General features: G+C 47.9%; 1 protein-coding gene and 1 long non-coding RNA gene across 4 annotated transcripts in view; one reads left to right on the top strand and one right to left on the bottom strand.

The window, feature by feature from the left end:
* Positions 1–23,104, top strand: part of RECQL5 (RecQ like helicase 5) — a 912,465-nt gene that overhangs the window by 543,452 nt on the left and 345,909 nt on the right. The gene's annotated exons all lie outside the window — the stretch shown is intronic.
* Positions 1–23,104, bottom strand: part of LOC144767350 (uncharacterized) — a 66,499-nt gene that overhangs the window by 12,928 nt on the left and 30,467 nt on the right. The window contains exon 2 of the long non-coding RNA XR_013598160.1: positions 5,637–5,796. This is a non-coding gene — a long non-coding RNA (uncharacterized LOC144767350). The remainder of the gene's footprint in view (positions 1–5,636; positions 5,797–23,104) is intronic.

Genomic DNA, 23,104 nt, shown 5'->3' with positions numbered 1-23,104 from the left:
CTGACCGCTGGAGCAGGCAGACGTGAGACTGGTCAATCGTGAGTTTGGATGTGCATTGAGGGGTGGAAGGGAAGAGGGGAGCAATTATCGCTGAAGTAACTAGCACACGTGCCCAGAGGCCCCTAAGGCCACCGCAGTACAGACTGCGGGCTAGAAAGTTTTGAGAGCACTTTGCTCAATTGTTTGGACGGGGGTAACTTCTGTAGTTAGGTCCTGTTCTAGGGGGGGTGGATGTCTAGAGATGTTGGGGTTACTCAGGACAGGGAGGGGGGCGGTGGGAGAGGGTCGGGGCAGGGGAGGGTTGTAGGGCGAGGGGGATGGGAGACAGTCCAGTTGGGGAAGGGAGACGGGGGGGCCATTACTGGTGTCTGGCCACTATGGGACAGGGCTCTTAGCCTTCAATGTCGAGAACATGGATAGTGTGGGATCGTTAAAATGTGTGTCCTGGAACGTGCGGGGACTGAACTCAATGACTAAAAGGCACAAAGTTCACTCTTACCTGGTCCGCAGGGGGGTTCACATTGCCTTCCTACAGGAAACACATCTGATCAAAAAAGAAGGGGCGGCGCTACAAAGGAGGTGGAGGGGTCACCTGTTCTACACCACATATTCAGCGTTTGCCAGGGGGGTGCTGATCTGGATTCGGGCTGGGGTCCCCTTCCAAGTCACTAGGCATACTGTGGACCCGGAGGGTCGATTCGTTGCTGTTGAGGGTTTACTCAGGGGACGTACTGTAGCGCTCTGCAGCGTTTATGCGCCGAACACTGAACAAGCGCCTTACTTCACTAAACTCTCCAAGCACTTAGCAACCTACTTCGCTGGTCCGGTATTGCTGGGGGGAGACTTTAACTCTATTGAGGACACTGCATTGGATAGATCACACCCTCCGCTACACGCTTCCCCAGTGCATAGACTAGCGAAACATAGAATGCAATGGCAGGGGCAGTGGGATCTCACTGATGTATGGCGCGCACAACACCCTGCTGAGCGGGACTATTCCTTCTATTCCGGCATGCACGACCTCCATGTCCGCATTGACGCATTCCTATGCTCTCCTCAAGTTCTACCGGCAGTTGACCGTACAGAATACCTAACACGTACGATATCAGATCACAATCCCCTGCTGCTCACCCTGGCCTGGATGAACGGGGCTACACCGATCCCGACATGGCGGCTCCGGCCGGACACGTTGGATGACCCACCGTTTAGGACGGACTTAGAACTCAGAATCACCCAATATTTTACAGAGAACGAGGAGACTACCTCCTCCAGGGCCGCTGAATGGAACGCATTCAAGGTGGTAGTAAGGGGACACTGTATAGGAAAATTTGCAGGGACACGGCGTACGCTGATAGAGGACTTGGACAAGGCAGAACGAACGCTGCGGAAAGCTGAGCAATCGCGACCCGGCCACCCCGAGTTGCAGGGTAGGGTTAGTGCAGCGAGGGAGGCGGTAGCGGTTGAAGTGGAGCGCCTACGCAGCTTTGATTATAAAGCTTATGTGACCAAGACTCTCGCTGAGGGGGATAAGACGGGGACACTCCTAGCCTGGCTGGCCAACCCTCACAGGGGATCTACCCCGATACTATCCCTAACGGGGGTGAGCGGGGAAACCTATCACACGCAACCAGACCTAGTGCGGTGCTTCAAAGACTATTACGGCAACTTATACAGGGGGGGATTGGAGACCCGACCCGAGGCGACGGAAGCCTTGTTGGCAGAGACCCAGCTGCCCCAGTTAGACCCGGAGCACGCTAAAACACTCGGAGGCCCGATTGGCATTGAAGAAATTAGAGGAGCCATCAAGAGAATGGCGCGAAACAAAACACTGGGGATGGATGGTCTTCCTATTGAGTTTTATGCAAAGTATATAGAGCTACTGGCCCCGAGACTCAGAACGGTATATAATGAAGCCAAGGAGAAGGGAGAGTTGCCCCGGTCGATGCGCGAGGCGATCATGATCCCGTTGCTAAAACCGCGCAGAGATAGCGCGGACCCGGCGTCCTACCGACCGTTATCAATGCTGACGACGGACTACAAAATTTTGAGCACGATTCTGGCCGGGAGATTGATTACTCATATGACGGGTCTGATTCATAGGGACCAGTCGGGCTTTATCCCTACCAGGAACACAGCCCACAACATTCGGCGGCTGCTCAGGCTACTGGCGGACCCTCCACAAACGGCAAGGGCCCCTATGGTATTGTCGGTTGACATTGAAAAGGCATTCGATAGCCTGGAGTGGAACTATCTATATGCGGTGATGAGGGGATTCGGCCTCGGGGACGATTACATAAAATGGACCAAAGTGCTATATGCACAGGCAGGCGCGAGGGTGAGAGTAGGAGCTTTAATATCGGATCGCTACGACGTGAACAGGGGGACGAGGCAGGGTTGTGCACTGTCTCCACTGTTGTTCGCACTGGCCATGGAGCCGTTTGCAATGCTGGCTAGAAGGGGTGATGCATACCTCGGACTGGAAGCGCGAGGGACCCACCACCATATATCGCTGTATGCGGACGATCTTCTGCTGTTCTTAGATAACGCTGACGAGGCGGTTAGGGGCGCGGAGCGTCTATTACTGAGATTCGGGGCGCTCTCCGACTTGAAGGTGAATTGGGAGAAGACATGCCTCTTCCCGCTCCGGAAAGAAGAGAAGTGCCCGACGGCCAACGTTAGCATGCGCTGGGAACCTGATTGTCTGCACTATCTTGGGACCTACATCTACCACGATCCTGCCAACTTGTTGGACGGGAACATCGGACGATGTGTTCGAGGATTGAAGGGCAACATGTCCTTCTGGGCTACCCTCCCCCTATCCGTGACGGGACGAGTGTCCCTCCTCAAAATGGTCGCCCTACCACGGCTCTTATACTTTTTCAGGACCCTTCCGGTATGGATACCGGGAGAAGTGTTCAGGCGCTTGCAGTCTAGCATAGTATCATTCCTATGGGGAGAAGGCAGGCGGCGAATAGCATTGACGACTCTCATGCGCCCTAAGGACCAGGGAGGGCTAGCGGTCCCGGACTTCGAGCTCTATTACCTGGCAGCGCAACTACAATTCTTTACGCAGGAGGTAGCGAGAGTGTACCGGGGGCCTGACCATGAAAGAGACGCGGGCACTCCCCGCCATGTGCTGGCTTACGTAGCCCTCCAGCAGAAATTATTACTGAGTGGGTTGACCCAGGAGGAAAGGACGCTGCGGCTGTGTTGGAATCGCATGCAAAAGCGTGCAGGTCCTGGTCACCCGTATGCGCCAGAGATACCATTAGGGATGTTGACGGCACTTCCGCATGGAGGGGACTGGTCGAACCTCCAACTGTGGGAAGAGGCGGGACTTCAGATGGTGGGGGACCTATACTCAGACGGGGTGCTAACGGAGTTTCAGACTCTGCAGGAACGCTATGATCTCCCACGGGGTGACTACTTGGTGCATGCGGCAGTGGTGCGGGCGATTCAAGCCCATTGGGGAGAGGGACTGATAGAACCTAAAACGTCATTGGCGTGTCAATACACGATGACAGCAGGAACAATAAAAGCGGTTACGTGTCTTTACTCCAGAATGCACACAGAAAACATACCACCACTAACACGCCTCAAAACACAATGGGAGGATGATCTGCAGAAAGAAATCCCTGACACGACATGGTCCCAGCTGCTTCAGCGCGCGAAGAAGAGCACCAGAAACGCCCGTTTCCAATTAATACACCTCTATATTCTACACAGGGCCTACCTCACTCCGAACAAGATAGCAAGATACTTTGGCGCAGTTGATGCAGCATGCCCCAGATGCGCGCTAGTCGGCGCTGATTTGCAACACATGCTTAGGGACTGTCCACGTATACAGGAGTACTGGGTGGGAGTTGGGGACGCCCTGAATGAGGTCACAGATAGAGACCTGCACTATGATAGCGCGGTCGTCCTCCTACATTGGTTCCCACACACGCGCAAAACAAAACTGTCGAGTAAATTTATAGACATGGGCCTTATGATTGCAAAGAGGGAGCTCACCAGGGGTTGGAAATCAAAGACAGCACCAACACACCAAAAATGGTTGAACGAATTTCTGAAATGGGCAGCGGCAGAAAGCACACTCAGATACCAACTGGCCCGGCGAACGGCAGATGAGAAGGCTCAGGAAGCGGCGCTAGCATGGGAAACCCTAGTCCAGGCGCTTAGGGACAGTGCAGAGACGAGTGACGAAGAGGAGGGAGTAGTACACCAGGAGGCCCCAAGGGAGGAGGTATTCAACCCCGCACAGACACCTGACACACGCACCTAAGCATCGCTTCCGAAATCCTAACCACACCGACTTGCCCGAGATTACAAACATGACAAGTAGGCTCAGACACCAGGGGGAAGGGGAGGATGGGGAGGGGGGGGGGAGAAAAGTTGAACTAATTTCTATACTAAAGAGAGTTTGTACACAACTGCAGAGCGAGGGGGTTCAGTAGGCGCGGAACAGCTAAAAGCGGAGAATATTGAATCGGTGAGCTAATTATGCCTGAACCTGATGCACCGTGATAAGTGGTTAACCGCCACCCAACCTCCGGGATGTGGGTTGTAAGGCTGTGTATACAGACGATAGATGAACAGTACTTGAATTTGTCCCAGGGACCATACTGGTGTGCATAATGTATGGCTGGCATTATCTCTGCAATAAAAATTGTTTTACAAAAAAAAAAATCTGAGAGCTCAGGGTGGTTGGCTAGGAAGGTGGGTTGCCCATCATTATCTCGGGCTTCAGGTTGTTGGCTAGGGAGGTGGGTTGCACATCATTATCCGAGGGTTCAGGTTGTTGGCTAGGGAGGTGGGTTGCACATCATTATCTGAGGGTTCAGGGTGGTTGGCTAGGGAGGTGGGCTGCACATCATTATCTGAGGGATCAGGGTGGTTGGCTAGGGAGGTGGGCTGCACATCATTATCTGAGGGTTCAGTATGGTTGGCTAGGGAGGTGGGTTGCACATCATTATCTGAGGCTGCAGGTGGTTCGCTAGGGAGGTAGGTTGCACGTCATTATCTGAAGCTGCAGGTGGGTACGTTTGTGTTTTTTTTTTACTATAAAGTGTTTTCTGAACGTCATCTTCATAACCTAATATGTCAAGCTACAATGCTGTGGCTGTAAGCTTGGGCATCAAGTGACCAGTTTCTGATGTATCAGTGCTGTGGAGTACTGCAGGCCCCAGCGGCGTGGGGTTCCTCCTTCAGGTTTCATCTTTAAGCCCACGGCCTATGAATATCTCGCAAGTGAGTGCCATGGGCCACTCCGCACATTCTGCAGGGGGGCACCATTGTGTGTTCCCCCACTGTACCAATGTCGCAATGCATACAATGTTATATTCTGTACATTCATGGCCGGCTGATGCGGTGTATGTATATGATGTATATCGATACCATCTGTATGTGACTGATGCCATGACTATGGAGGGGCTGGAGTAAAATGCTGCATTTGTGTGTCGGTATTATTAATCTTTTAAACCGTTTTAGTAGCTGATGTATACTGTAAAAGATGCTGTAATCCATGCAAACATTATTCTACTATTACCGAATATCCCCAGCCCTGGGCCTGGTGTGTTGAACTGGCCTGCCGTGAAGCAGTCAGCCCTCAGGGTGGGTGCTGCTCACTCCATACTCACCAACGAAGAGGAGCATGAGGCTGAAGCACACGATGTCGGCGGTGTCCGCCTTGGGCAGGCCCTGCATCTTCGCCCAGAAGAGCTGGAGGGTGGTGTGAAGTTCCTGTGCCACACTGGACGTCGACATGACTGTACTCCGAGCCCTGTCCTTGGCGCCGGCCTGAAAGAGAGGAGCGGTGGCAGGGTTTAGTTTCGGATTGTATGGAGAGGTGAGAGAGCCCCTGGCTGGTGTTACTGATGCGAGGAGGACCACCGCTGATGGATGCCATTGCTTCCTACATTACCACCACTTCAATCTCAAATCCAGACTCACCGCCAGGCATCGCTGGTGTGTGGCCGATAGACCGGCACCTGGGCTTTGCCAAGAGACCGGGGGTGGGGGTGGGGGGGAGGGGGCGCTGCCGGGCTTTTCCCAGGCGACCCCGCCCCCACCTCCGGTGTCAACAATGGCTCGGGCCCCGCGTTCCACGGTTGCCAAGCACCGCGTTCCCAAGGTGTCCTCACTGTCAGGCAGGCCAGCCAGCTGCTGGAGCTCCGCACCACCAGGTCAAGCTGGCATGCACCTCCACCACTGCCACCCTCACCAAGCACCGTGGAGAAGGCCCTAAGACACTGCATGCCTGCTCAGGGAGCCGAACTGAAAACGTAAGCCCAGCCAGTGCCATGAATCCGAGCCACCCATCCCATGTGTGCTTCAAGCCCTTCGACGCAGATATGGAACAGTGTGTCCCGCCCCCCAAACACCTGCTAGGGCCGTCAGCAGGACCGGCACAGTCACGGCTCTTTGTTGCGAAAAGCAGCCCTGAAAGTTTGCACACGGTCTTCCGTGACCACAACTGCTTCCAGCCACGGGTGTGCCACCAGCCACCTCTTTATTTCACTCAAAACATCCACGAGTCTCTCAACAGTGACTTCCGAGGGTCTGAGAGCCACGCGGCCAGCGACCAGACTCGACTACCCCTCGTGTTTGTGCGGAACAATGCTGAAGACCGGCGAGAAGTGCACTCTGCTTCAGAGACCCCCCGCCCAGAGGCACAGCAGCACCTGCCTTGCATTTTCATCAGATCCAACCATGACACACGCAACTCCTCCCACCCGAGCCCACCAGAGCTGCAACCCTCAAGCCAGTACCAGGCTCCGCCACTCTCTGAACGAAACAGCCTCAACTATCTTAACTTTCAGTATCCATGCTCAGAGGGCCCTCACAGCCCAATGCAGCCGCAGCAGCAACACCCCTCCTATGTCTACGTCCGGTCCCCAACCGGGGATCACAGGAAGCCTCCCCGTATTGATGAAAGACCTCACGCCTTCTATCCAAGCCCTCCACCTCATGTCCCTCTTCGCCGCTGTCCTTCAGAGCTAAAGGATCAGGCACTACCTGGGTTCCGACTTCGAGGCGGCATGGGCCGGCAGCAGCCCCGTTTCTTTTGGGTTAGACCTGTCCCTGAGCATCTGAATGACTTCTATTCGAACTCTGAGCCTGTCAATGGCCTGATGCCACTCCAGTCCTTCCAGAGTAGAATCCCTCAGCCCCCGCATATTCTCAATAGACCCGAGGGAACACAGAGCACAGCCCAGCAAGCACACTCGTATTTTTGGATACGGTCTGGTCCTAGTGAACCGCGTGAACCTTTTGCTAGCCCAGAGGCACAACAGAAACCCACCTATGTTTGGATCAGAAACTCCCCCAGGGCGTCCAGCGAAATTCACACGGACATAGAACGGCCACAGACAGCAGGCCAGGACCAGCCACCAGTGTCTATCGGAGACAGCCCAGATTTCCCAAAGAACTGCCAGAGTCCTGAGGTCCGGCCACTTAACACGGATCCCCCACCTTCCTATATACTGATACAGAACACTCCTGAGCATCAGTCCAAACACAACCATGGTACAGGGAGCATCTCAGAGACAGGGCGTAGTGCATCTCCTCTGGCATCCAACAACATCACTCAGAACAACAAATCCTCACCTAGCACAGAGAGCTTGCAGACAGAAATACAACAGCAGGTGCCTCCTCTCCCACCCAAAACTTCTCTCCGCTCTCTCGCAAATGGCGAGAGTGCTGTCAAGTTACTGTCTGCTCATCCCTCCAGAAGTATCCTTCAAGGTCAGAGCAGGCCCCTCTCCAGAACTCAAGATTTCAAAGATTCACAGCCACCACTGTATCTCTTCTTTAGAAACATGTCTGAAATGACTGATCGCGAGCAACCACCTCCGGCACATGTATTTATTAGAACTGTCCGTGATTGTCAGAATGGAGACAGCATCAGTCCCCAGAGCTGTCAGACTGTCATTGAAGGGCAGCTACCATTTGTGAGGCCTTTCCCAGAGGGAGAAGCCTACTGCAGGCTAGAGAGACTATGCCACATCGTGCAGGAGCCGCTCACCACTGATGATAGAAATGAGAGACAAGGTACTTCAAATCAGACCCAAGTCCAAGGCAATCCATTCCAGGCGGTCTCTGCCCATGACCTTGAAAATTACCATAAGAGTTTACAGAAAATGGAAAGAACCCTTCCAACTCAGGCCTCTGTGATAAGGTCCCCTGCTTTGCAGAGCCTTCAAATTGGCCACCTTTCACCACCCGCGCTCTTCAATACCTTTGAGTGCAAAGATAGATCTCTCCAAACTTCTAAGAGGCATCAGTCTTACCTTTTATCAGATGCTGGGGCACAGTTTTTGGACAGGCCAGTTTCTCTTTCTGAAGCACTATCCACCTTAAAACAGAGAAGCCTCGGTTTGTATAGTGACATCGCAGGACATCCGAGACTTCACTCCAAGCAGTCGATGTCTGGGCTGCATTCAGCGGCCACTGTCCTCACATTAAGCGCCGAGGAGAAGCAGGAGTGTGATACTGGATCAGACAGACGGCAAGGCTCACCCCAACTGCGTGCTCCCAGATCCTCTCCTGCAAGCAGGGAGTCCCCTACTCTGGACAGCACTCACACTGACACACGCCAGCAGCCATACTCCTTGCCTGATGCCTCTGTGAACAAGAACAACTCCAGCCCATGCGCTGAGAGCCCCACACTCGAAGAGGAGCAGACACCCCACGTGATAGTCCAAAGCATTCTTGAAAACTGTGCACCCTGGTTTTCCCCTCCAAGACTGCAGTCTGGTGGCCACACCCAGCCTCGTCCCATTGCTATGAGCGCCAAACCTGGAGATCTTGAGGAAGCCAAAGTCAACCTTCTCCCCATTGGGGGCCCACGGTCATTTGAAGAGCACCTGACTCCATGCATGTGGCCCGAACCCAAGCCTGCTGATAAGAGAGATTACTGTCTTCCACCCAGATTACAAGTTAGTGGACATGGAGAGCAGCCTCCCATTGCCATGACAGCTGGCATAAGGAATTATATTGTGTCACCGCAGCTGGAATGGATCAAGATGCCATGGGTGTGGATTAGAACTGTGCCAGTGAACTCCAGAAGTTCTGCCCCTGCTTCCGCATGCCCACAGACTAGCATAGAAGTCAGCCCACTTCGAGTGCCTTTGGGAACCATGCTGGAAGGCCAAAGGCCAAAATGTATTGCACCTCGATATGACAGCGTGGAGCCCTGTTCCTCCTGTGTGCTGATCAGAAAGTTTCAAGAACATGAAGTAAAGTCCTGCATTAGTTCTCCTGGCCTCCAGACATGTTTACGTGACAAGCCACCTGCCAAGTCTGTGGAGAATGCCCCAGAAAACACCCAGGCAACCAGCTCCAGCCCACCTCATGCAGAACACATCCCAAAACCCAGTCTTATGAATAGCAGCTGTCCTGACGACTTAAGCTCCCACGCCTGTGCTCCTGGCCATTCTGAGGAGCAGGGTGTGACTGACTTGAGTCCGACGTGCCAAACAACCAGTGCATATCACCAACAGTCTTGGTCATCTGTGCATGGCAATGTTGATAGTCAACCAATTGAATGTTTATCAAAGCCATGCCTGCTGCCCAGGGGGCCCATTGGCATGGATGGGGATATGTTCTTTTCTGGGCTGGGGGCACACTGTACCAAATCCCACTCTTCTCCTTTTGTCTTCTTCCGGATCATCACTGAAAAAGGATGTGGAACTGTTTTCCATGGTTCTTCCAAACAGCTATTGCACCAGAGTGACCTCCACCCCAGTATGATTCGCAGTCCTGGTTCCTGCATTGGTAGCCGCCCAGCCAGCCCCCAACATCTGGTAGCCCAGAGCATTGCCCACCTCCCCTACCATGCAGCCCAGATCCGGCAAATTCTGCTGCAGTACCAGTCCGCACGGAGGACACTTTGCACCATCCACGAAGAGGAGAGTGAGATGAGCAGTTCTGATGACTGCTGCTCTGCGGCTGAGAGGCACACTTCTACCATGCCACAACCGGTCCCAGTGGAGCGGGACACTGTCTCTGTCTTTCCCAGCCAACAGGGGGCCCTGGTCTCATCCACATCATAAGAACTCATTATGGAAGTGCCGGTCGAAAGCTCATTATGGACACCTAATGCCTTTTGTTACCAGAAGAAAGAGCCAAATTAAAAGCAAACTTCCTGGCCGGACTCCATGCTTGTCACTGTGTCTATTTCCTTCAGTGGGTGCTTCTGCCCAAGATAGGTAGGTTCTTCACTGCTGGGACAGCCCACCTTGCTCATCTCACAGTTGCACATTATTATTTCCATCTGATGCTATGTAGCTCACATTGCCCAGACCACATTTCACATCCTGCCATCCAATTCCACTGGTTGTAGAACACTCCCCGTCACACAAGGCCTGCATTACCTATGGCATATTTACTGGCCACATTTCATAGCCCACCAATCAAATCTCAAGTGTTGTGGGTCCAATTTTTCCACTGTCCAAGCCAAACAATCCTTCCCATTGTTTCCACCGCCGTTCCTAGCTCACAAATCATGTCTTGCATTCCCAGGACAGCAATTGCACCCCATTGGTCTGTATTCACCAGCATTGAATGACATTTCCTGCACTAGTCTCAGGCATTTACTTGTTACGCTGCTCGCCATTTCGCTGCTGCCCATTTCCTTTAACTTCACTTTGAGACACAGGGGGCCTGTGAGTATGTCATGGGGGTGCAAGAGTGATGGTACTATTAATTGTGAGAGGCGTGCCCATCGAAGTTGTGGGCTTATGTTACAACATGAGCCTATATCCAAAGTGTGGTATAATGGCCCAAAGGCCACATTTTGTTTGTTGTGATCGGAAGCACTGTACAGTTCTGAGCAGTTCTGCAGAACTCTACCCAGTTCTGAAAGATGCTTCTTCAGACAGATTTGAGGGAGTCCAGAGCTAGGTGAACAAAATATCCCCATGAAGAGAGGCTTTATATTAAGCAAATATTTACTGAATAGAGACACTGGTGTAAGAGGACGCAATATAAGTTTGGAACGAGAGACCGGAGTAAGAAGACACAATAAGTTTGAATGGAGTGGCACAGCAGTAAGAGGACACAGTTTAGAGGACACAACAAGTTTGAATTGAGAGGCACAGGATTAAGAGGACACTGAGTTAGAATGGAGGAGCACAGGAGTACAAGGATCCAATATGAGGGTGACTGGAGCAGCACAGAAGTAAGAGGACTCTCAATAGGTTTGAATAGATGGGCAAAGGAGTAATAAAGACACTATGAGGTTAGTTGGATAGGCACAGGAATAAGTGGGCACAATGAGTTTGAATGAAGGGGGAACAGGAGTAAAAGAACACAAGTTTGAATTGGGAGGTGGAAGAATTAAGACATACTAGGAATTGGGATGGTGGCACGCAGGAGTAGGATGGTGAGATATAAGGCTGAATGGAGGGGATGAAGACAAAGGTGACTGGATATAGAGGTTTCTGCTTCTCAAAATTAGTTAGATGTTTACCATGATGAAGGGAGTTAAGTGGGTCACCACCTAGGACCCAGCATTGGCATACCATCCGATTACATTGCATCCTGATAGTAAACGCCTTACTACATTTATCACTCCTTATAGTTGCTTTCAGTTTACTTGCATGCCCTTTGGCCTGGCGTCTGCTGGCACTATTTTCAGCATTTGATGTATCAATTGTTCAAGAGCCTAGAGAGCATCCAGACTAAAGAACGTCCTAAACATATTTAGTGCTAAAGGCCTCACTGTAAAATTTAAGAAATGTAAATTTGCTATGAATTCAGTAACTTATCTGGGACATGACATCAGAGAGAGGAGCATTTTTCCAAAGAAGAAATTAGTGGAAGCCAACAGTGATGTTCCTTCTCCTTGCTTTTTAAACAGTTTTTATTAACTAATAACAATAAACTGCTTGCAGGAGGATGGTAGATATTTTTTAGGAATGCTGAATTTAGATCAATAGTTTAAGGATTTTACAACCAAAACATTTTAAATTAGACAGTTATTGAACAAATGTAAGAAGCATTTGTTTGGGATGATATTCATCAACATTGTTTTGACAGTATAAAAAACTTTTTGAAGTACCATCCCCCTACAACGGTTTGACCCTCAGAATGTTCTTATTACCAATACGGTTGACTGAGGGAGGGGACTTGGAGCTGTGCTGTCTCAGAGGAACAGTGATAATGTTGAACACATAAGAACTGCTGCAATACATTTAATTGAAGATTACCGGTCCTTCTCAGGAGCTAACAGGTACTCTAAATCTTGAGTACCTGCACTTCTATATTTCCATTTAAAGCACTGTCCATACGGGACACATATTGGTGATATCTGCGCGTATGTGAGACACCTTCCGGCTACACAACAATGGATACATTAGTATCTATGGGCCATATGTATGAACACATTTTCCCATAGACACAGAATGGGTAAAACCCTTTGATACATCTGGCCCTAAGTAACTACCTTTGTTAATTTATCAAACTTTGCAAAATGTGTCCTTTTTTCACTGCTCACTGTTTACTAACAACGTTAATGCTTTTAGGTTGTAGGCACTGCGCTAACAACATGTATGCCTCTAAACCACAAACACAAAATCCGAGGGTTCTGCATCAACATCAAATTCTTTATGAATAAATTCTTACCCTAATTGGGCTAGGCACACCTGCTCGAAGACATTGTTCTTACTTCCATTGGACTCATTTGTTATGTTTTTTTTTTTATGCAGCTGTCCCTGAATATGCGATCATTCCTGTTTTCTACTCCTACTTGATGTTGATTTTGCATCAATGTCCTTCCTCCCATCCTATTGTAAAGCGCTCTGATATCCCTGGGTATCTTGTACGCGCTATATGAAACTTTATAAATAAATAAATACTTTTGTTCCAAGTTCCCTTAGTCCAGCTAAAGAGAACGTTTCCACTATTCAGAGTGAGATGTTAACATATGTTTGGGGTATTGGTAAATTCTGCGAGTGTGTGAGGGCCTCATTTTGTGATTCGTACTGATTACAAACCACTTACCAAAGTACTGACCACCTCGGATATGGCCAAAATTACGCCCAGGTTAGCACAGTTATCCAAACAATTGTTGGACTATAATTACAAGGTTGAGTATTTATCAGGAGTAAACAACAAAGTGGCTGATTACTTAAGGAGAATTCTGTTACAAAAGCAGCCGCACGCTACTCAGAAATGGTGGAATTGCTACTCAGTGACAGTTGACAAGGTTGAGTGCGAATAGATTTCGAAAGTTGATTGGGAGGAAGGATATAGTTTTGATCCTGTTTTAACTGTAGTAAAAGAATACATGACAACGGGGTTGCCTGCAATAGTTTGTGTCACTGGAGAGGCCAAACACTTGTGGGAAATCAGAAAGGAATTTTCTTGGAAGTATGACTTATTTCTCATGAGAGGTGAGAGGGTGATTCTGTTTGTTTAAGGAAAACAAATCCTGAAAATCAATCATTAAAGTCACGTGAGCATTATAAAGAATTATATTCTAGAAAGAGTAAGATGCAGTATTGGCGGCCTGTTATTGATGTAAACACAGAAAGGATGTTGACTTATTGGTAGGAGTGTGCATCCGCAGACAAAACTATGGTCACCATCAAACCACCATGTCTGGAAGCATCTTAGGAAGACTTGGCCATGGATATTTTAGGTCCAGTTTTGAGTTTGGATGGCACTGCATGCTATGTGGTGCTTTTGTTGGATTTATTTATGAAATGGCCTGAAAAGTACTTTTTAAAGAACGTTGATTGTATAGCCGTTCTAAATTTCTTGATTAAATATTTTTACGTGTAGGCATACCTAACTCATTAATTAGTGATAAAGATACCCCAATTTACGTCCAAAGTTTTCCAGGATTTTCTACTTGGGATTAACATTTCTTGGAGACACATGTCTCTATCACCCAGTTGGGGATGTGCTGTAGAACGCTTGAACCAGATACCTATGGGCATTGTCTGCATGGGTATTACAAATTATAAGAATTGGAAGGTAAAAAGTAAGAAATTGTTGTGGGAATACTGGTTCTTAGTCCATTCCAGGCCTCAATAAATCTACTTGACCACTCGTTATGGTGATGCAGATTTTATCAGGGCGATCTATTTTTAGAGCCTACTGGCTTGTTCTGTTTGGCTCATGAAGAACAGGTGTTCTGTTCTCTTAGAAAGTGGATGAGCAATTAAGATGCCTTAAAATCTTGTTTTTATCTTGTCACATTTGCTCTGAGTTCAGTGACTGAGGTCAAATGTCAGTTTGTTTTACAATTTGTAGTCTGAGAAAGAAAAGTAAACCGGACCTCGAGGATAAAATAAGCAGCAACGTTAGAGGACTTTGTAAAAGTAAACTGTCTGACAATCGTGCTGTACAAAGATTGTGAAAAAAGGTTGTAGGATGTCAGGTATCTTACCTAACACACATTTAAATAGTTTATACATGAACTGTTCAAACACTTAAAAATATATTTTCATATAAAGCACTTGTTTTGTAATTCTGTGTGATGGAAACACGTTTTCAATAGAATGAAAACATATCAGAACACTTTACGTGGTGATGTGCAAATGAAAAACATTTTTACTGAAACTCAATTTCCGAAGATTGTTTTATACGCTATATAGTTTTAGCAGTAAGACTGCATGTTAGTCGGAAAGTTTGTGGCCATTTCAATGGGAAATTTGCTGTCTGTAAATGACAGTGTGCTACCAAATCATATTTCCAGTAATTCATTTATTAAGAGTGAGTTTTTAAACATGAAGCATTCTTGCCACCGCCCTGATTACAATGCAGTTAGTGAAGAAAGAGACAGATCAGGGGGTTATGTGTACCCTATATGTGAGCTTGATACTTACTATACATGGAGCAAAAGTTCAGTCTATTAAATCAGACAGCATAGTTTTTTTTATAGTAGAAATGCTGAACTTACATATCTGAAGGTGGTCTCATATGTGATAGTGATGAAAAAGGCAACTCTGTAAAATAAAATATTTACTAGGATCACACGATTTGAGATTCGATTATGGGTCAATTACATTACAGTTAGGTCGAGTAGCTAATTCAAGTCATTAAACCTGCATTTCTAGTAACATTTTAATGATTTTTCGAGGCCTGCGTTCAAACTGTTGAGAGGAAAAGATCCTTGCTCTAGAGACAGTGAGGCCTGGTTGAAGAATCGTTTATAAATTATTGCTCTTTAGAGGAAGCAAAGGACAATATTCGGAATTCACATCTACATTACACGACATACTACGATTTGAAGCATAGGGTGAAAGTCACCCTTAAAAAGTGTAAATGGGTTAGGATGAAACAACAGAGGGGGAAGGTGAAAGGTAGCAGTGTGTGTTAAAAGGCCCCTTCCAGATGGGAGATATGTACACCAATTCAAATCTGCTGTCTAATGGAGAGTGTGGCACTTCAGCAAGCTAGCTAGATGTAATAATAAACATATTGCTCTTAGGTTTTGTAATAACATAATGTAACATAGTTACTATACTATGTTCTTGGGGGGCAAGGCTTAGTGAGTAGAATGGTGTGGGGAAGAGTAGAATGTGGAACTCTAGTTGAGTGGAACGTGAAGGTTCCAGTTGACCTTCTGCATTTGAGGTGGCTAGGACTTTTCTCCTATCTTGTGGGTATTTAATAAAACTACCATTTGATCGATCTCCTGTGTGGCTGGTTACTACATTTGGGCCGATTTGAACCCTGAAGCACATGCATTCTTCTTGGCAGCCTTCACATCTGCATGGCATCCTTTACAAACCCCGGATAACCTGTCAATTATGCTTAGCAGTAGCACGTTTATTTGGGATGAGATCAAGCTACAATGAGAAACTTCTGACTAGTGGAAACAATCCAAGTTTGTTTACAAGGTGCTGTGTTTTTTACTTTGAAGCGCTACCTGTTGCTGTACGCGCTGGGCACGTGGGTACTACCAGGTGTCCCACGTACTTCTACGTGGGTACTACCAGGTGTCCCACGTACTTCTAAAGTCAACCTCTGTTGCACCCGGCATCAGTGCCTGCCTGATGCCACGTAGCGTGTGCCTCTATAAATGACTTTGATTGTACCTTACACACAATTCCTGCTTGCAACCAGCCTTCTCTGTGTTCCTTCGCGCTGCAACTCCTGCCTCGCACGTCATCACGTTATGGCTCATAGGAGGATTAGTGCTTAATTCCTTCAGAAACAAAAGCACAGTGTGAAGGCCAGCAGCCATTTTAACTGGTTGGGAGGCGCTTCATTAATCCTAATGGTATGAGATATATTATCGGGACAGTTACTGTTAGTGCAGTTTCACAGCAGCGTGACAACCTCATTACTGATAAGAGGAGCAGCTTGGTGACGAGCACACCTCTAGTAAGGAGAGCAGCTCAGTGACAGGCACACCTAAATACTGATGAGAGGATAAGCTTGGTGACGGGCAGACCTCTAGTAAAGAGAGACGTTCGGTGACGTGCACATCTTTGTCCTAATTTTAGTTTGCAGTAAGTGTCATTGTGTTGGAAAGTAGTACGTTCAATTTCATCGTCATCCATCCCGTATTTTATCACAGTGATAGGAACATCCTATTGCCAGTGGCTGTCTCTGCTTATCTTACATCATTTCGGCACCTTTTGTGACATCAGAACACTGCTCAGTGATGGGCACACTTTGTCGTCATTGTGTGCCGTTTTCGTCGTGGTGATGGCCCACCGTAATTTGAAGCTATCAGCCTACACAGTACTTTACATTGTGTACATTGTATTATTCACTAAGAAGGAACTGTATAAGCAGAAACTGCATATATTTTGTTCATACACTTGATTAATTCAGTCGGTGTTGTCAGAATGCAAAATATTACACCACCTCCTTGCCTCTTATCCTTTCCAGGGGAACCTCCTGTTAGGTGGTCCAAGTGGAAAAACGTGTTCCCTCTATGTTTGTGTCTGTGGTAGTCTAAGTGCTGAAAGGAAAGCTTCTCTACTTTTCTATTGTTTAGGTGCAGAAGGGCAAGCTAGGTAGTTGAACACCTCCCGAATATTGAAGGCAGTAAGGCAGAAGAGTCAAGTAAATTAGATATTTGCTTTAAGAAGCTTGATGAGGATTACCTCCAAAAACTGAGTACTATTCTTGAGAGATACCATTTTGAGAAGCGAATACACAAATCTAAGGACTCTGTGGAAAGTTACATCACAAGTCTGCAAAAGTTAGCAGCCACTGCATGTTTGAGGAAAAGTGCAGAAGGGCAAGCAGTAGTTGAACACCTCCCGAATATTGAAGGCAGAAGAGTCAAGTAAATTAGATATTTGCTTTAAGAAGCTTGATGAGGATTACCTCCAGAAACTGAGTACTATTCTTGAGAGATACCATTTTGAGAAGCGAATACAAAAATCTAAAGACTCTGTGGAAAGTTACATCACAAGTCTGCAAAAGTTCAGCCACTTGCATGTTTGAGGAAAAGTTGGGAGAACGTATTCATGACCAGTTTATGCTTGGTTGCAATATTGAAGAAGGTAAGAGATGAATTGTGGCAGAAAGACGATCCCAAACTTGATGAATGACTTATGATTGCCAAGAAAATCGAAAATTCACTGGCTTGTGTAGCTGTCATTAGAGAAGAGCATAATCCTCCAGTAGAGAAAAATGTATGTAGTAAATACGTGTACATCTAAAAATGAAGAATCCACTTCTTCAAGAAAAATTGGTGGGGGGAAATGTTTTAGGTATGGTGCTTTTGGTAATTTGGCCATTGGCAAGAACTGCCCAGCCGTATTGCCTTCTCTGTCTAAGAAACCCTTTCGAAGGAAGTGTTTCAGATGCTGTTCTTCCAGTCATTTGGCCAATGCTAAAAATTGCCTTGAGCTGTTTGTCAACTGTTGTTTATGTTCCGAGGTTGGACACTTTGCCAAAAGTTGCAGATCTCAGAGTAAGATTAAGACCCAGAAGGTAAAAGAAGTAATGATTTATAACAAAGATGATGAGGTTGGTTACGATGATTTACGCTGCTGGGAGGTTGTTCTCCAGGTTGGGCTACGGGGCACAAGAGATCCAGTCGACAAAGTTAATGTTAATAGGGAATGTGTTGATATGCTGTTTGATTGAGGTACTAAGATTTCTCTAATACCTAAAGACTTATACACACAAACTTTCTGGGAAAGTCCAACTTTGCAAACCAGATATACGTCCGTTGGTTTATGATGGACAACATAATAAGTTGCTAGGTTATTTTAATGGGATCTGGAATACAAAAGGTGTCTCTCTGCTGGGAAGATTTGTTTCATGCAGAGGAGACCGCATTATCAGTTGGTTTCACCAGAATGACTTAAGAGACATGTTAGACCCTAATCGTGAACAGATTATAACTGTGAAACTACTGCTGGATGTGATGGGTTGAGTCAAAAGTAATGAGATTGGTGTACCATCAGAACTGCCAAATGAACTTAAAGTAGTTTTTGAGGAAAAAGTTGGGATGTTAAACCAATTATGAGCATAAGATTGTTGTGAAGAATGGTATTTCCCCAGTCGCATGTACTGCGTGGAGCGTACCTTTAGCTTTGTAAAAGAGCATGTGTGAAGAACCTAATACATTGGAGGAAGAGGGGATAATTAAGACTGAGGCTTCAGATTGGGTTGCGCCTGTAGCTCTAGCAGGCAAGGGCTCGGTTGAAATACGCTTAAGTGTTGATCTGAGGGTTCTTATTAGAGCTGTGGTGCTTGATAGGTACCCGCTCCCAAATTAATTATTTATTTATAAAGTTTTATATGAGATGCTTACTCAATTGAGGGGGGTAGTGTTTTCTCTACTCTAGAACTCAAGGCAGCGTATCACCAAATTAAGTTAAATGGTGATTCTTTGGATTTGACCACATTTATCATACCTGTAGAACTGTTCAAATTTATAATATTGCTGTTAGTTCTCAGTTCTGCCGCAGCAGTTTTTCAGAGAGCTATAGAGAAGGTATTAGATAGGGTTCTTGGGGTGAAGATCCATCAGGGCGATGTACTGATTTATAGCACCAACCAAGAGGAGCATGATCTTAGGTTAAAGTTTTTTTTTTTTTTTTTTTTATTTGTTTATTCGCATATTCAAGTAGAGCATTAACATGTTATATTCTGTACATAATAAGAATGTAGAAAGGAGGGCATGCTCTTCGTTATGTTATAACAACAGTCGTAATAGAATTTTCCATAGTTCGTCGTGATGTAAACAGTTCAATAGAACTCCCAAAGAACCCCCCTCCCACCTCCCCAACTATACCCACCCAAGGCATTCATATCCGTAATTGAGATAAACAATTGACTTGTGGTATGCGGTTTCTCTCTTACAAAGCACTCTTCTGACATTTTCCTCCCATAGAGGTAGTTAGAGGTATAAACAACACACATTACAGGTATTTCGATTATCACGTAACAAGACGCACCCTGTGACAGTTGAGGCAGGGAATATCCTAGCAATGGTATATGGCACTTCAGATAGTAAATAGCGATACATCAGAACCCTCTTCCCCATCCATTTCAAAGGCTCCCAGCATGGTGAACCAGTCCAGTGAAATCGGCTTCTTCCTGTGGCCCCTGCGCTCTTCACGCTGTAGTGCCTCACCCTCAGCCTTACCCCAGCGTATAACTTCTGCTTTCCATGTGTCTGGGTCTGGCGGTTTGGGCGATTTCCACTGCATTGTTATCGCGCGTTTTGCTAGCAGTAAGGCCAAATCAGTAAAGCTTGTGGACACACTCCGTTTGCGCGCGCTTGGCCCTAGCCCTAATATTGTGTGTTCTAACGTTCGGGGTAATAGGGAGGACCCTGCTTTGGCGAGTGATTCATGGACGTTCGTCCAGTAGTAGCCCAATTTAGGGCAGTCCCATAGCATGTGTAGTAGTGTGGCGTCATCAGCCTGGCATCTGGGGCAGGCATTAGTAGTGTTAGGGAACATAACATGTATGCGGTGTGGCGTGAGATAAGCCCGATGCAGTACCATTAGTTGGATGAAGTTAAATTTCGGGCTTCTGGCCACCCTTTTGGGAAATTGTAGAATCCGTTCCCATTCTTTCTCTTCCAGTGGCCGTCCTATGTCGCCCTCCCATTTGATCCTAAGGGGTGTTAAGGGGATCGCCCTTCCAGCTCTAACACCTGCAGTGAGCCATCTAGTGAGGTGACTACCCGTGCCCATGAGGTATTGCATGGACAGTAGTGGGTTTATGGGTGGTTCCGTATTGTCTCCCGCCCATGTTTCTGATACATAATGCCGTATACTAGCATGTAAGAGGAACGAGCCTTCGGGCACGTTATGTGTGGCCCTAAAGTCCTCAAAGGATAATAAGCGTCCATCTGCGAAAAGATCTCCGATGTGCACGACCCCTGCGTCACGCCATGAAGCTAGTTTGTGGGTCGTGAGCAGGCCGTACTCCAGCGGAATACCGAGCAGTGGGGTTGTAGGGGCGTAGGAAGTCGTGGGGGATGTGTACTTCACCGCCCTCCGCCAATAGCGAATGGCAAGGCGGAGGAGGGGTGGGGCACATCTGGGTAGCTCCGAGTGGGGCAAAAGTAAGGTGTGGATTTTCCCTTTGGATCGGTCTTCCTCTGTCATGTCAATCTCGTGTAGGTTTCTACCCGCCAGCCAGTAAGCTAGCCATTGTAGCTGGCATGCGTAGTTGTACGCCCTAAAGTCTGGCACTCCCATGCCCCCGGCCCCAGTGGTGAGTTGCATTTTAGTCAGGCTAATACGTCTCCGCCCTGATCCCCATATTAGCTCCGTCAGTAATGTGTCTAGCGCTTTGAAGGTGGAGGCTGGGATTAGGAATGGCAAGTTAGTAAAGTAATAAAGGAGTCGGGGGAGCATTACCATTTTCGAGATCGCCACTCTGCCCGCCACAGACAGTGGTAGCGACTGCCAGAACTGCACCTGAGATTTGAGCGATCGTATTGCCCTGTCCAGGTTGCCATGCAGCATCGCCTCTTCTCCCCTGTATATTTGGATCCCGAGGTAACGGAAAGTGGTGGTCCCCATATGTAAGGCGTACGGTGGAAAAGGTTGTGGCGCGGGCAGATCAGTGTCAGTAAAGCAGTAACCAAAGGATTTGGAGTCACTGATCTCAAGACCCGATAATAATCTGTAGGTCTCAAAGAGGGCGGGGATAGGGTGTAAATCTCCACGTAGGTCACGGAGGTACAGGACAATGTCGTCAGCATAGGCAGACACCACATGCGTCCTCCCGCTCCTGTGGATGCCCAAGTGGGGGGCCTCTTTACGAAGCTTACATAATAACGGTTCTAGTGCTAGAATAAATAAGAGTGGAGAAAGTGGGCATCCCTGCCTGGTACCCTTCGCAACGGCGAAGGGTTCAGAGATGCATCTGGATGTCCGAACCCGTGCCGTAGGCTGGGAGTAAAGCAATCTGACCCATGCAACATATTCTGGAGGCAACCCGAACTTCTCGAAGGCGGCAAACATGAAATCCCAACGGAGGGAGTCGAAGGCCTGCTTGAGATCCAGTGTAATACAGCCCTCAGCGGTCCCGGTCGCCCGATTTGGCAACATCAGTTGGGCGAGTCTACGGAGGTTCAAGGCCGTGCTCCTACCAGGGACAAACCCGCACTGGTCGGGGTGAATCAGTTGGGGAATGTATTGTGTCAGCCTAGTTGCCAGTACTTTGCTCAATATTTTGTAATCGGTATTAAGAAGGGACAGGGGCCTGTAGTTAGCTAGGTGCATGCCATCCCTGCCCGGTTTCAGCAGGGAGGTTATCAGGGCCTGTAGGGAGGACGGCGGCAGAGATTCAGTCTGTAGTGCTTCTTGATAGATGGTTTGTAAACGTGGGGCGAGAAGGTCAATAAACGTCTCGTGGAATTCTACTGGCAGGCCGTCCGTACCCGGAGTTTTATTCCTCGGTAAGGCGTGTATTGCCTGTTTGATCTCTGCTGTAGTGATTGTACGTTTCAGGTCATCCCGCTGCCTATCTGTAAGCCGTGGCAATTCCAGGCCTTCCATGAAAGCCTCCAGTGTTGTGTGCGATAGGGGTTGGTGCGGGCCGTACAATGTGGTGTCATAGTCTGTAAAGGCCTTGTTGACTCCTAATTGAGTCGAGGCTATAGAGCCGTTTTGGTCGGTAACTGCAAGAATCGGGAGGTGTGCTGGGGTGTCCCGTATTAAGCGGGCTAAGAGCGGGCCTGACCGGTCAGCTTGGGTATGTTGTCTGGCGGTGTATTCCCGGAAGTCCAGTAGCCTAAGTTCTTCTAGGAGCTCAGCATGCCTTATGTGTGCCTCCTGTAATGGTCTAAAATGGAGGTGTGTGCCTGCTGCTTCTTTTTCTAGTAATGCCAGCTTACCTTCCACCTCTTTAAGGCTGTCCATTACTATTCTTTTCATGCCCACCCGTGTTGCCATTGCCTCCCCCCTGATGCAAACTTTGAATGTGTCCCACTCCATTCGTCGTGAGCTAGCGGTACCAGTATTGTTGATAAAGAAAGCCTCAATAGTGTCCGCCATTAAGTACAGTTAAAAAGATTGATTGGCCCGAATTCGGGGCATACACACAGCCAAGTACAACAGGTATACCATCTAGTTCGCCCCGTACAAATACATATCGCCCCTCTTTGTCAATCCTCTGTTCAATGGGTTTGAAGGGCACAGAATTACGAACCCATACAGCTGCACCTTTGGAAAAAGCAGAGTAGGACGTGGCAAAGAGTTGACCCCTCCATTTTTTGGACAGTTTCAAGGTCTCGGCATCACTCAAATGCGTCTCCTGCAAGCAGGCTATCATTATCCCTCTGCGGTTAAGTTGGGCCAGCACTCTGTGTCGTTTGTGGATCGAGCCCATGCCTCTCACATTCCAGGTGCATACGTTATATAAATTAAGTGACCCCATATCTGTGCGCTGCATAAGAAAGCGTCATGCCAGCAGGCGAGCATGCCGAGAAAGGTCTGTGTCGGTGGAAGAATGCCGTTGGAGAAAACAACCCCTGAACTCTAAGGTCCCCAAGGAAACAGTCTTGGGGTCCAAACCATGATACCCAACGTGGGTGACAGTCTAACATAAACTTGTCCATTCGATGGGGGGTGCAGGCTATCCGATCCCGTTATGTGCTGGTCCGTGGTGATCCAGCAAGCCCTAGCACATATAGTCCCCGTGCCACCCACCTGCA

This window comes from Lissotriton helveticus, chromosome 7, assembly GCF_964261635.1.
Source record: "Lissotriton helveticus chromosome 7, aLisHel1.1, whole genome shotgun sequence".
Classification (NCBI taxonomy): Eukaryota; Metazoa; Chordata; class Amphibia; order Caudata; family Salamandridae; genus Lissotriton; species Lissotriton helveticus.
This window is presented reverse-complemented; position numbering and strand designations above follow the sequence as displayed.